The sequence below is a fragment of the Lissotriton helveticus genome, chromosome 7 (genome assembly GCF_964261635.1).
Source record: "Lissotriton helveticus chromosome 7, aLisHel1.1, whole genome shotgun sequence".
NCBI classification, from domain to species: domain Eukaryota; kingdom Metazoa; phylum Chordata; class Amphibia; order Caudata; family Salamandridae; genus Lissotriton; species Lissotriton helveticus.
The window spans coordinates 1,640,509,909-1,640,524,121 of NC_136068.1; the positions used below are offsets into that span (position 1 = coordinate 1,640,509,909).

At 46.4% G+C, this 14,213-nt stretch overlaps 1 protein-coding gene across 1 annotated transcript in view; it reads right to left on the reverse strand.

Annotated features, from left to right (window-relative positions):
- The window catches only part of LOC144767586 (G protein-activated inward rectifier potassium channel 4-like), a 489,992-nt gene extending 482,279 nt beyond the window's left edge, over window positions 1–7,713 (reverse strand). The window contains exon 1 of the mRNA XM_078650998.1: window positions 7,628–7,713. The gene's annotated coding sequence lies outside the window, so the exon portion shown is untranslated. The remainder of the gene's footprint in view (window positions 1–7,627) is intronic.
- Window positions 7,714–14,213: the final 6,500 nt, after the last annotated feature.

The window sequence follows — 14,213 nt, forward strand, 5'->3', positions numbered from 1 at the left end:
GGTTCGCCACGGTGCTGCCTGGCTCATCAGGCGGGCAGGTGGCGAGAATGCGGCCTGCCCTTGGATTGCCCGTAAGATAACCCACTATGATTACATAACGTTGTATGTAATAAAATAAACCTGCAGCAATTTTTCCCCAACCTAACACTGGTGTCTAGTGTGTTATTTGCGGGATGCATGCTAAGTGTGGGGTGGGGGGGGGCCCTGTTGCCCTGAAGTGTCTATGTGCACACTTACCGCCAGGGCTTCCAGTGCACAAGAATCAGTGAGCCTCTTAAATTCACACCAGTGGTGGTTAAAATAAAAGACGAATGCTTCCTGTCAAGTATGCCATCCAGCTTTAAAAGAAGTAAAAGCACACACCCTCGGCATATTTATACCGTGAATGTACGTTTAAATCGGCAACGTGTATCCAGCTTAAAGCGTTTACTTATCTGGCAAAGTATATTTGCAAGATTTGAACACGGAAAAAGAATAAGGAAAATAAGAAAGACGAAACAGGATGTTCTGCGGTTTTGCAACGTGTTTTTCTTGCAATTCTCAGGATATGTAGCCCACAGCGATAATAAAATAATGTTAAGATCTCTAAATTCCACTACAGATCTGTGAGCAGACTCCGTGCATTTTACACCCCAGAAACAAGTGCAACACCTCGAATTTTATCAATCCCATGATTTATTTAAAAAAAAAAAAGCCTGCAGCCTGCTAAGTGCCATCGGTGACTGAATGCACAATGGTCCGTAAGTATTCTGGAGACAGCATACAAACATTTGAAGGTAAAGTATAAACTGCAATCGGAAACACCCATTAAAAAGCTGCGCTTACTGTTGCCCGAGAACTTCACAAATGTGAAGGTTTGCATTGGGTTTTACATTTCTACTTTCGTTTTTCTGTTGCACAGAACGTGTAGCCAACAGTCAGCCATACATTCTGTCATTACACATTTTCTCAGCCATCCTCCCTCAGGAAATCGCTTTTAGGGGGGTGGGGGGTATATAAAGGCACAGGCCCTTTTGCAGCAGCATTATGCAAGTCCGTAGCTTTTTATACTGTTCGTTGTTGTAAACACATTTCACACAAATTTAAACAAAACGTGGCGTTACGAAAGTACGGACAACAGAAGGGAGGAAGGGCGGGGGGTTATGAAGGCACGGCTAATGGGAGGGAAGGAGGGGAGGGGTTACGAAGGCACGGACAACGGGAGGGATGAAGGGGGGGCCGAAGGCACGGACAACAGGCGGGAGGGAGGACAGGGGTTACTAAGGCGCGGATAATGGGAGGGGGGCTATGAAGGCACGGACAACGGGAGAGAGGACGAGGTTATAAAGAAGGACCATGTCAGCAAAGCACGTTGTGCCGTCAGAAAGAGAAACTCCAAAATGAGAATGGTGCTCACAGTCTAAATAACAAGTCCTGTGTAACAACGGAAGTAAAGGGGCCAGTAGCCATTGGAGGGTACAAATAAAGAAAAGGCGGGACTAACAAGCATTTAAGGAATCAGAAGCCAGCATTTAAAAAGGGCAAAGACACAAATCAATGAAAAATGTGGGTGGGGCTTCTCCTCAGTACAGTACCTCCTGCAGATCGCCAGAGCAGAGCTTGCGCGCTGGCTCAGGCGCGACCTAAAAAACTATGTATCAAACCTAGTCAAATGTGGGGTGAGGCTTTACATTGATGCTTTTGTTCACTATGGCTTTTAGTCTAACTTTTGGCAATGCAACTACCTTACCACATAGTGAAATGGTATGAACATAGTACCATAAGGTGATTTTTGCATGTCTCCCTCCAGTTTCTGAACTTATTTTTGCTAGTTTTAGGACTCAGTCCACTAACCATAGCTCAGCCCTGCCATTCCAGAGCCTGTATGTGCAGGTTTAAACTGTCACCACAACCTGGTAAAGAAACACTCTTGCCAGGACTTAACCTTTCCTTTTTATACATACAGGTCACCCCTAAACCAGGTCCTCCCTGGACAGGAAACCAGCATCCTGGAACCAGTTTTGGGGCATCGCCCCGCACCAGCCAGGCTAGCTTGAATCCGGTGGCAAAATGAGCAGGGGACCCACTTCTTGGCATACCCTTCCCATTTAGTGCGACAAAAGCAAAAGGAACAAAAGTTGGATGGAATGCTGAACAATGCAAAAATTCACCTCCAGTTACAAAGATCTGGGTTTAATCCATCGTTCTTTTGCTCACCACACCACCCCAGTTTGGACCCAGCCATATGCAAATCAGTCTTGACCCTGTTCCTCGTGGGAATAGTCCAGCCCAAACTGCCAAGCCAGGTCCTCCCTGAACTGGGTTCAAGCATCCTGGGGCCGAATTCAGGGCATCATCCTTCATTAGCCAGGCTAGTTTAAATCCAGTGGCGAAGTGAGCACAGGACCCACACCTGGGCATAGCCTTCCCATTTAGGGTGACAAAACTAAAAGGTACAAAAGATGGATGGAATGCTGAACAATGCAAACATTTACCCCAGTCATAAAGATCTGGGTTTAATCCATCTTTCTTTTGCTCAACCTGGCCACCCCATTTTGGACCCAGCCATATGCAAATCAGTCTTGACCCTGTTCCTCATTGGAACAGTCCAGCCCGAGCTGCCAAGCAAGGTACTCCCTGGACTGGAAACATGCGTCCTGGGACCAGTTTTGGAGCACCACCCCATATCATCCAGGCTAGCTTGAATCTAGTGGTGAAGTGATGATTGGACCCAGGTCTGGGCATACCCTCCCCACTTAGGGCGACAAAAGCAAGGGCGACAAAAGCAAAAGGAACAAGAAAGTTGGTATTTACTTACTTTAGCCAATTGGGGTCTTCTACCTGTCTCTGGAATACACATCTGGGGTGGGTGACAGCAGGCTTCCTGGATTCCCAATATACTGTCGCACACAAAGGAAGGGTAGGTGTGCCTTAGTGGTCATCTGCATGCATATGGGCCATCCTTAGCATGATGGGAGGGAGGTGCTGACATATACTTAAAAAGGACAGTGTCCTGTCCCCACACAAAGTATTGATTACCCCCTGTAGTGTGTCTGGAGCCCGGGCAGGAATGGAGAACCTCTGTGCACTTCAAAGGTTTCCTTGAAGTCTCCCTCACTTCAAAGGCACCACTGGGTGCAAGTACTGGATCTCTGCCCATGGCTTGAGTACACTTCTGGACTTGTAACTACTCTGCCAGGAAGAAGACCTGCTTTTCGTGCCTAATGGACAGCTACTCTGCTGAACTGCTGCTCTGCTGATCTTTGCCTTGCTGAGCTGCCCTGCTGCCTGCTGTTCTCCTCTCCCAAGTGGGTACCGGTATCCAGGCCTAACTCCATCGTGGTTGGCCTGAATGTTTGACTTTGCCCCATTCTAGCGAGACCAGATAACCAATTAAGCGCTTATTGCTTCTAAGGGCTATTTTGACATTTATTCTTTAAAAATGTATATCTCGACTCCTACGCATTGGAGTTTTGTCATGTTGGTCTTGATTTACTTATAAAATCATACTCTATTTTTATAACCTCTTGTGGAGTCTTTGTGGTGTTTTCACTGTGTTATTAGATGAAATGTTGCACAAATACTTTACACATTGCCTCGTAAGTTAAGCCTGACTGCTCTGTGCTAAGCTACAAGAGGGTGAGCACAGGATAATTTAAGCTGTGTTGTGATCTACCCTCACTAGGATTGTGATTCCTGCTTGGACAGGGTGCAGATCTCTGCCAACCAGAAACCCGATTTCTAACATGATCCAACTCACTCCATTGGACACACTCTTACGCGCTCATGTACAAAGCAAATGTATGGTCACAAAGGTCAAAACAGGGCCTCTGTGACCACAAAAATTACATTTTTACATTTACAAAACCCGACTTGATCATCTGTAAAACATTATAAAAACAATTCAGGTTTGCAAGAAAATACTGAGTTGGCATTTGAAGGGGCATGTAAAGGGTGTCCCTTCCAAATATACATTGCTTGAGTTATGTATTAATGTTAGGCAACCAAAATCCAAACCAACACATTAATATTTTACCACCAAGTCAAAAAGGAGGTGGTAACAGTGGCAAATGGGGAGGAGGCCCTCAAGGGATCCCTTCCCTTTGTGAATGGGGACAAAAACATTTTTCAGGAGCTGGCAGCGGTCCCTGGGACTATAACCTGCTTCTAAAAAAAAATATTTTTAGTTTTGTTTTAAAATCACATCCAGTTTTCCTTTGAGGAAAGCACACTGCATTTATCAAAAAAAGAAAATTGCTTAATTTAAAAGCAATGATCGACATGGTGGCCTGCTAACCCAAGAAAGTCGAAATTTGTGACCTACTTCATGCATATTAATCAGGTAGGTTGAATTGCAACCCCCTACAATTCGGTATTTTGTGAGCCAACCTATTAATGCATGCTTTGTTTTTCAAAATACTAATGCATTCGGTAGAAGTTGGTGCACAAACTTTTACTAAATATACCTTAGTACTTCGAAATAGGAAATAGTTAATTGGAAATCATTATGCACAATTTAATTGGGAATATTATTAAACAAAGACATAAATGTCATATTTTCACTCTTAAGACAAACCACGATTACAGGCAGTTATCCATAAACTGGAATGGCCACAACATAATCTTCAAGATTAACACACCTATCAATTACAACACTCAAAAACACCAAAAAACAACTGCAGCAAACGGTTAAAGAAAATGGAAAAAATTGGTCATCCACAAACAACTCCTAGCTTGAAAGAACCCAAATAAAAGGTGCAACCAAAAGACATACATACCATGTACAAGTGGATCTCCACTGCACTGGATAATCATATACCAATAAAGAACACATCCAGGGTTAACCACAAAAAATAAACCTCATGGATTCATAACAACACAACTTAACATACCATAATGCAAATGGAGAAAATCAAGAGACAAACCAGACAAAATCACACTAAACCACTATGACAAAGCCTACAAAAGAACCTTCAGAACTACACAAAAAAACACAACTTCACATGCATAACTGAAGCACACTGCCCTTGTAAAAAAAAACTCCAAATTATTCTACCAGAATCCCATAATCCAGACTGCCAAAACACAGAAACACCACAATCACAAGACTTCTATGACATTTCCATAGAATGGATATTAAAAAAAAAGGTATAAAATTACCTTGAGACCAAGAGAACACAGACCACATCACATCAACCAATAACCCAACCAACATAGAAAGAGGCAAAAGCAATCTTCCATCACTAAATGCTATCAATATCCTCTCAAGAAAAAGATTTCCTCAACATTATCATTGGAAGCAGACCATCAGGAACACCTTCAGACCCAACAACTCTAAAAATATTTTAAATTACCCCTATGCACAACCTGTGCTGGGGAAGTAGCTAGAAGCTCACTCAATAAGTCCCTGAAACTAGGTTCACTCACACCTGAGCTGAAAACCTCCTACGGAAGACCACTCAATGAAAAGAAAAACCTTGAACCATCTGATATAGCAAACTACAGGCTGTATCAAATGGACCATCTTGGGAAAATATTCGAAAGAGCTATGTTTCCCTACTTCTTTCAAATTTTACATAAGATAATGAGTTAATGTCAGGCCTACAGAGGCACAGGGTCACCTATCATATCCATTTGGGATGATCTAAAACTCATAGTGGACAAAACTGGAGTGACCACTCTCCGGCTTTAATATATATATCAACTACATTTGACACTGTCCACCACAATACCATACTACAAAGATGCCATCATCTAGGAGTATTTGAAAGTTCTCTAAAATGGATTGCCTCTAATCTCATAGACGAAGTGCAGCATCACCTACCAGCTTCCCCACCGGCTCCTCACACTGAACACTGCAGCGTCCCTCAAGAGCCCATCATATCCCCTCTGCTACTCAACATTTACCTACACCCCTTTCCAAACGTGATTAAATCATTCAATCTCAGCTTTTACAACTAAGCAGATGGTATCCAAATCATTCTAAGAACGGAGGCTCAGAAGACCTCTACAACTCAAATCATGAGGACTCCCTTTATGCCATAAACACATGGTTGATGAATAACCATCGTAAAGAGATGTTGACTAACCATCACAAAGAGAGATGTCATGACCTGTGGGCAATGGTAAAAATACTAGCCTACCGCCATATCGGTGGTGACTTGCAGGTACGCAGCATTCCCGGCAGCTGGAACACGGCTCCCCGTGCTCCGCTCCAGACCGCCCACTTTCACGCGCAGAACTCCGTGGCCACCTCCATAACCCCGGTCACATCTGGTCCTCCGCCGCAGCCAGAGCGCGTGCGTTCGCCTCTCAGACCCTGTCCTGCGCCCCTGAAGGCTGCTGCAGGTGTACTGAAGCATCTCCGCGGCAACACTGGACGCCACACTCAGAAGCTCCCCGTACGCCTGCACCTCTTCCGAGAGCCTAGCCGTGTGGACCCAGAGAAACAGCGACTGTCCTGGCCGCTCCGCACCTGCCCACCGCGCCTCCATCTCTAGGCGCCTCTTCTGTGAGTGCACGCGCAAATCTGTCAGAGAAACACGCCAGAACTGAGACATGTCCAGCAGCACCCCACATTATGCTTACTCTCGCCGCACCCATATTCTGTTTCAGTTTTTACTGCACTTTTACGATCATCATCTTCAACATCACTGCAAACTACGCAGGACCAGAACAATCCCTGGTCTTACGGCGTGTGACATTACAAGTTCGCTTACCTCAAAAGCTGTGCCTGGTTAAGCCCCATCTCTTCTGGTCGCATCATCTCCCTTGGAGTACTCTCTCTAGACCAGCTCCCTCATGACACAGCAGAGCACGTTCACTCGTCCACAGCCGTGACACGTCAGCAGAGCGAGCACACCGGTCCTCGGAAGAGAACATGCCCCCTTGTGAAAGGGCACGAACACTTGCCCTCCGTCTGGAGCACCCCCTTCCCCTCTCACCGGCCCTCTAGTCAGGATCTCCCTCCTTCACCACAGCATGTGGTCCGCAGCCTTGAATATCTATTTCCCCTTGTGACACACATTCAGGTCGCGCACATTAGTCCTCGGTTCACAGTAGTCCCGCGTGTGATACTCCTCTAGAACAGACAGTAGACACTCTCTTGCCTTCAGCTTAGATGGTCTCATCTCATGCTTTACCTCCAGTGTGTTCACACTGGACCTCAGTTGTGAATACCTTACATCGTCATACACCTCCAGAGCACGCGCAACGGTCCTTAGTGTAAACTAGATCACCTCGTGGCACACCTCCGGGGCGTGCTCACCGGGGCGCAGTTTCCTAATAATTACGCTCGTGCTACACCCACAGTGCATGCACAGAGGTCCGCGGCTAAGACTATACAACCTAGTGGCACACCTCCAGGGCATGCTCGCCCGTACACAGTTTACACAATAACTACCCTCGTGATACACCCCACAGCACGCACAATGGCCCCCAGTTTAGACCTACCCTCGCGATACACCCCCACAGCACGCACAATGGCTCTCAGTTTAGATCTACCCCCTCATCCCTCCCTGCATGCACAGTGGTCCTCAGTGGAGACTAGATCACCTCGTGGCACACTTCTAGGGCATGCTTACTTGTCCACAGTTTGCACAATAGCTAACCTCGTGATACACCCCTGAGCGTGCACAGAATACCACACCTTGTTGTACAGCTCCAGGACTTCACACGTGTGATCGTTCTAGAACGTCGCCCTCATCATACACTTCCAGGGCAGCACCATACACAGTGCACACTGGTCCTCAGTTTGCAGCATCTCATCTCCTGATACAGCAGACACGGCCTCCTGGGATTCATGCACGCCGTCCTCGGATGAATGCACGCCGTCCTCGGTCGTCCTCGGATTCATGAACGCCGTCCTCGGGTTCATATACGCCGTCCTCGGGTACATGCACGCCGTCCTGGGTCGTCCTCGGGTTCATGCACACCGTCCTCGGGTTCGCACAATATCTCCCTGGTTCGCCACTTCCAGAGTTTGAGAATACGCCCTCTGGTTGTGCACTTTCAGTTCAAGTCGCCGACCCGCTCTCAAAACATGTCCTGTAGACAGTTGTAAACTCCCACACTATCCACACTATCCACCTAGTCCTGAACCCCACAACGTCTCCTCTGGTTCCACAGCGTGCTCCGGTACTACGCTCTCACAGCCTCCTATGGTTAAACACTTCCACAGGTACTCCCAGTAACCCTCTCTTACACTGTCTCCTCTGGTTGTATTGTTACTACCACAGGTGCTCCCAATACTCCGCTCTCACCCATCCCCTCTGGTTGTACTGTACACCCCTACAGTGTGCTCCCGTCCTAAGCACTCACCCCATCTCCTCTGGATGGATTACCTTTCAGAGCATGCACTCTAGTTCTGCCCGCCCCCTTTTCATTCATACAACGCACAGTCTCTGCACAGACTGTCATTATCTAGACCCGCACCTCAGAGCCGGATATCCCACCCCGCACCACCTTCCACGCGCCCCAGTACCTGCCTCCCAGCTCCACCGGCGCCTCCTCGTAGAGCCCTCTCTCTTCAGACAGGATCAGGCGGCATCCAGCGTGTACCAGAGTCCACACCGGCTAAAGACTGAGCCCCCCGCCCTCCTCTGGCGGACCGGAGCCCTCCCCTTCTCTTACACGCGGCAGAACCCTCCTCCGACACACACCGAGACCGCCTCCTCCCGCACACGACGAGCGCTCTCCCTCTAGCGCAGGCTGAGCCCGCCTCCGAGGGGCACTGCGCACCCCCTGTCCCCAGGTGCAGTCACCTCCCTCTCCCGGCGCCTCGATGATGCTTCACGCAGTTCAGTGAGCTGCGGGGCAATAGACCTCCAAGGAAATAAGGGGAGGGGGAAACGAGGACTGAAAAACACAGAAGAGATTGTTGAAAGGGTCTGAAGGTAGAGAGAGGGGGCCCGAGGAGAAGGCAGGTGATAGGGGAGGACAGCCCAACGAAGGGAAAGTTCCACAAGAAGGAATGGAGGGTGAGAGGAGAGGGAGCACCGAAGGATGAGAGGATGCGAACAAGGGGGAGGCGCAGACGAGGACAGGAAGGAGAGAAAGCACGGCGTGAGGGTCCCCACAGCCCCTGGGAGCGTGAGGGGGGGGGGGGGGCTGCAGGGGGCCCCCTCAGCACAGTACTCAGGCCCGAGAGCTCCGGATTAAATCCGGAGCAGGGACCTCTCTGTGTACCTTGCAGGGGGGGAAGGGCCTTCAACTTTTGTTACACCACTGGTGAGGGTGCAAGGGCAGTGGTGTCACAAGGAAGCAAGGGAAAGAACCAGAGGTACAAGAGAGGCGAGGTAGACACAAGCACCCAGAAGAACTGAGGCATAGCACAGAAAACCAGGCATTGAAGGACTTCATGGGGAGGATGGAAAAGAGAAATGACAGGAGACGGTGAAGCGTCTGAGGGATCGCGGGAGGAGGAAGAATAAAACGACTGGGAGACAAGTGAAAGTAAAGAGAAATCAGACAAGGAGGTGAAGGTGTACCACTTTGTGGATGAGAGGCAACATAAAAAGGACAAGTCAAATGTACATATTTAGACTGACAAAGTTTGAAGGTTTTTATTAAATTAGCACCATTGCTATAGAATATCAACATTAGCACAATTATCACGTTAGAAAGCAAACTAAGAAAACCATCAAGGTTTGAAATCCTATACATATAACTAAAAAAGGAATCATGTAGTAGCCATTGTAATCACATACAGAATTCAAAAGCCTAAAATAAAATAAATGAATACGGGAATGCTTAGGCCAGGGGATGAAAAAAGTCTGTGATGAGTTTTTAGGGGGGGAGAAACTGGAAGAGCAGGGGCCAAGGAGGGTAAACAAAGATTGTCCAGGAGTCTCACGTATTTTCCAGTCCTTACAAGCACTTGAGTGTCTAAGGAAGTAAAGCACAGGGCCGATGCCTCCCAACATGACCTGATGCCCCATTTTAAATATAAAGGTTTTAAAGGAAGTCTTCTGGGAGCGCCAAGGGCGGGACAACAGCACAGAAGATGCAACCATGATTCGGACCTGTAGTTGCACAGTCTGCAAGCCCCACCCTCACTTGTTGGAGTCCATCGGTTGAAGGCAGTGGAGCGCAGACCTAGGAGACACATGAACAAAGTTGGTCTTGTGTCGTTATCCTTCTTTTATTTGTCAGATGTATATTACTGTATGCACAGGAATGGAATCAGCCAACGCGTTTCGCCCAGAGAAAGGGCTTCTTCAGGGCAAATACTTTAGATAGGAAAGTTAATTCCTTGAAGGTTTTCCAAGATATACGTAGATAGTAGAATCTCAGGTAGAGACAAGCACCTAGAAGAACTGAGGCATAGCACAGAAAACCAGGCATTGAAGGACTTCATGGGGAGGATGGAAAAGAGAAATGACAGGAGACGGTGAAGTGTCTGAGGGATCGCGGGAGGAGGAAGAATAAAACAACTGGGAGACAAGCGAAAGTAAAGAGAAACCAGACAAGGAGGTGAAGGTGTTACACTTTGTGGATGAGAGGCAACATAAAAAGGACAAGTCAAATGTACATATTTAGACTGACAAAGTTGGTCTGGTGTCATTATCCTTCTTTTATTTGTCAGATGTATATTACTGTATGCACAGGAATGGAATCAGCCAACGTGTTTCGCCCAGAGAAAGGGCTTCTTCAGGGCAAATACTTTAGATAGGAAAGTTAATTCCTTGAAGGTTTTCCAAGATATACGTAGATAGTAGAATCTGGTCCAAAAGTGAGAAAATTCTGTGTAGGGGAAAAGTCTTGAGGAAAGCAAAAAGACCTGCGACTCGTAGTCTGAGGTCTACGAATGGGAGCCGTACCCGGTGGACGTCGGGTGCACGTCGGGCTACTGGGGTAACTGGTGCGTTGTGCGAGGAGGAGAAGGTGCACTGGACTAATATGGGAGAGGAAAGAGCAGGAGAGGGGGAGGTGAGTGGAGGTGGACCTTCCAAAGAGCAGAAAACAGAAAGAGGAAGGAATAAAATGTGGGGATGGGGGAAAGACCAGTGCGTGATGGAAAGTGAGTGGGCGATAAGAATAATAGCTGAAACAATCACTGGCAAAGTCAATCTGCCTTGCCTTTTACATGGCTAAGGGCCCTTCAAGTAATTAATTACTCAATTTTTTTTCGAGTCATCAAAATCAGTGTAAAGTCATTAACAAGACTAGAGCTCTCCGAACTTCAGTAGATGTCCCTCTCAAGTCAGAAGCAGCTGCTTAACAAGTCTGTGCAAAGCTGCAATAACTCATGTTGTTACTAAATGGCCCTAGTGAGTAAGATACAACTGCTTAAAATGCCCTTCACGAGTTGAGGGTGTGTGACTTAAACATAACAAGCATTTGCAATGCAATCGGTCTCACCTTTGGGAATTTATATGTATTTAGCTACGCAGCACATTAGCCAGGGTGCTGAAACATCTACTGTTCTTTAACCCGTTGGCTGCCTCTGCTTTTTTGCGGCAGTGCGGCAGTTTTAAAAAACAGGCGAGGTCGCGTCGGCCATTGGCCGACGGCAGCACCAGCGAGGTAGTGCTGCCGTCGGCCAATGGCCAACGGCAGCATGGAAGGGGTTAACATGGAAGAAAAGTAAGCACCAAACTGTGTGATACTCCAGGCATTGGAACACATGGAAATAAATATTGCCTTTCAGCTGGAAATGGTATAGTCCAAAACTTTAAAAAAATATATAAAATCAGGGCCTTCGGTGGTCATATAACTGAAAATAAATGATTTTAAAAAACTACTATTGACTACGGGTGCTGGTGGAAGACAATTTCTATGGACCGGAATCTAGAGAATGCTAAAGTCATTCAGGTTTTTTACTGACCTCTACTGGTCGTTTTCTATCACAACAGTTAAGTAGAGGCAATTGAACAGAAAAAAAGTCCCTAAGCGGAAGCAGACAAGTTCTAGGGCTGATCTCCAGAGACCACAAAGTACATACACATATAAGTATATACTAAAGTATATACAAGAGTTCTCGAATGCTCAACCTAAAAATGTACATATCAACTCTTGCTGCTCTAATAAGTTGTGCTTGATTTCAATAGGGTAAGTAAATATGGCAATGGTGGTATTTGCTAATGAATCAATGTGACAGCTTTCATGTCTTGATTACTATGAAACACTTATAAAGACAACCTGGTATATAGAGGTAGTGGCAATCATTGGTGAAGTGCCTCCTTCCCTATTGTTGGAAAATTGTTTCTTTTGAATTACACTTTATTTATGTCCTATTAAAATGGCCAATTCCCTATGCTATAGGCTGTGATGGTAAGTAAGTAAATAAGTAAACTTTATTGTACAGTTAATTAAAACCATTACAAACAATTAGTGATGTCATCAGTGATGTCATTTGAGATGTCATCAGTGATGTCATGAGTGATGTCACTAACCATGTCATGAGCGATTTAATATGTGACGTCATCAGCAGTGCATTGCGAGCGCGCGAGTTATAGTTAGCTGAATTAACTATAACGGGGGACTTTCAATGGTTTTGTATGAGTGAAGTGGCGTCACTAGGGGGGTGCGGGGGGTTCGGACCGCACCAGGTGACACCGTCACATGGGGTGACACCGTGAGCCTCTGCTTTAAATAATCGTATTGCTTTGCTACATATCAGGAGGCGAGGAACCCCTTGTTCCTCGCTTCCTGATATGTAGCAAAGCAATACGATTATTTAAAGCAGAGGCTCACGGTGTATCCCCATTTGACGGTGTCACTCGACTCATTAACCGGCCACAGGCAAAGATTAATTATTAGGCTGCTGTAAGACGTCAGCATCCATACGTCAATGACGTTCACTTCCAAACGTCACTCACGCAAGGAACGGCAGAATGTTTTGCGTGATCCACTCCACTGAACCCATCAACCCAGGAGTACCGGGCGGCCGATCCCCACCTGGTCCCGCCGGAGGGTTTAGATCCCGGGGCTCGGGGTTTGACCTGATTGTGCCCCCACACCATGGCTCACAGGCGGGAGCCCGGCCTCCGAGACCGGCCGGGGCCCGCGGGACCTCATGTGCAGACTGAGGTAAGGAACGTGCCTGTGCTGGATAATATGCTCAAAGCAGGTGGTGAATTGGAGCATTAATCACGGAAAGGGGATGATGCATGTATACTGACTTTTGCCAGTTCTGAAACTGAAACGGAGAGTCAAAATGTTTCTTAAATCTGAACCTTGAGACCTCAGCCTGCAGCCAGTTATTATTCATGTGGAAGGCATGAAGAGTTTTGTGCTTATGAATTGAATATTTGCTTCTTGATTAATTATAGAGTGTACCTCAGAAAAGAGTCCTTGTTGTTTAATCACAGAGTGTACTTCAGAAAAGAAGCCACAAATGACAATACATAGAACATTCACAAATCAGTTGTTCTTTTTGGATTTGTTTTTGACTAAGTGCTCTTAATATGCTACTTCGCAAGACAGACTCAAATCATCACTAAAATCAGCATGAGCAAGCGAGCATAACATCACAGAAAATACTGGTATGTATAAGGTATAGATAGATACATGCACATCGGATAGAAGGAGGTGATGGACGAAGTGCTGAAACTTTTCATACACTCACCTCCAGTCACAGATCTGGGTTGAATTCATCCTCATTATGTAGCTCACTTCACCACCTCAGTTCCGACCCAGCTCTTCCCTGAACCAGAAATAAGCATCCTGGGACCGGTTTCGTGGTAACACCCCTCATCAGCCAGGCTAGCTTGAATCCAGTGGCAAAGTGAGCAAGGGACCCACGTCTGGGCAATGGGAATACCATGTGGAGTTCCACTCAGTAAATCCAGCAAGGATCTCACAGTTATTGCACGTCATTTGAGTATTAACTCATAATTCCATGTTACTGGCGAGGTGTAACAGCACGGTTCCAGTATTAACGGGTTTGGAGTTAAAACGGTGCCATCACCATGCAATTTATGAACAAGGCCCATGTATTATATGAAAATAAAATGATCGCTTGGAATATGTGGCAGAAACGTACGTATGTGAAAATTCTTTATAAGCATCTCAGCATGTAGAATCTTTGTTTCAACATTATTAGATTCTGCTATGAGCAAGAACATGGAGTCCATAGGTTGCTTGGTGGCAATCTTTGGTACTGGGGACCAAATTGTTAATGGGTGGTTTTTTATTCAATTTGCACATGAACGTATTTCGGTTTTGGATGTGTTTTGTGTCAGGTGGTTCAGTATATATTATTCAGGATGGGCATTGTGGAGAAGTCTTAT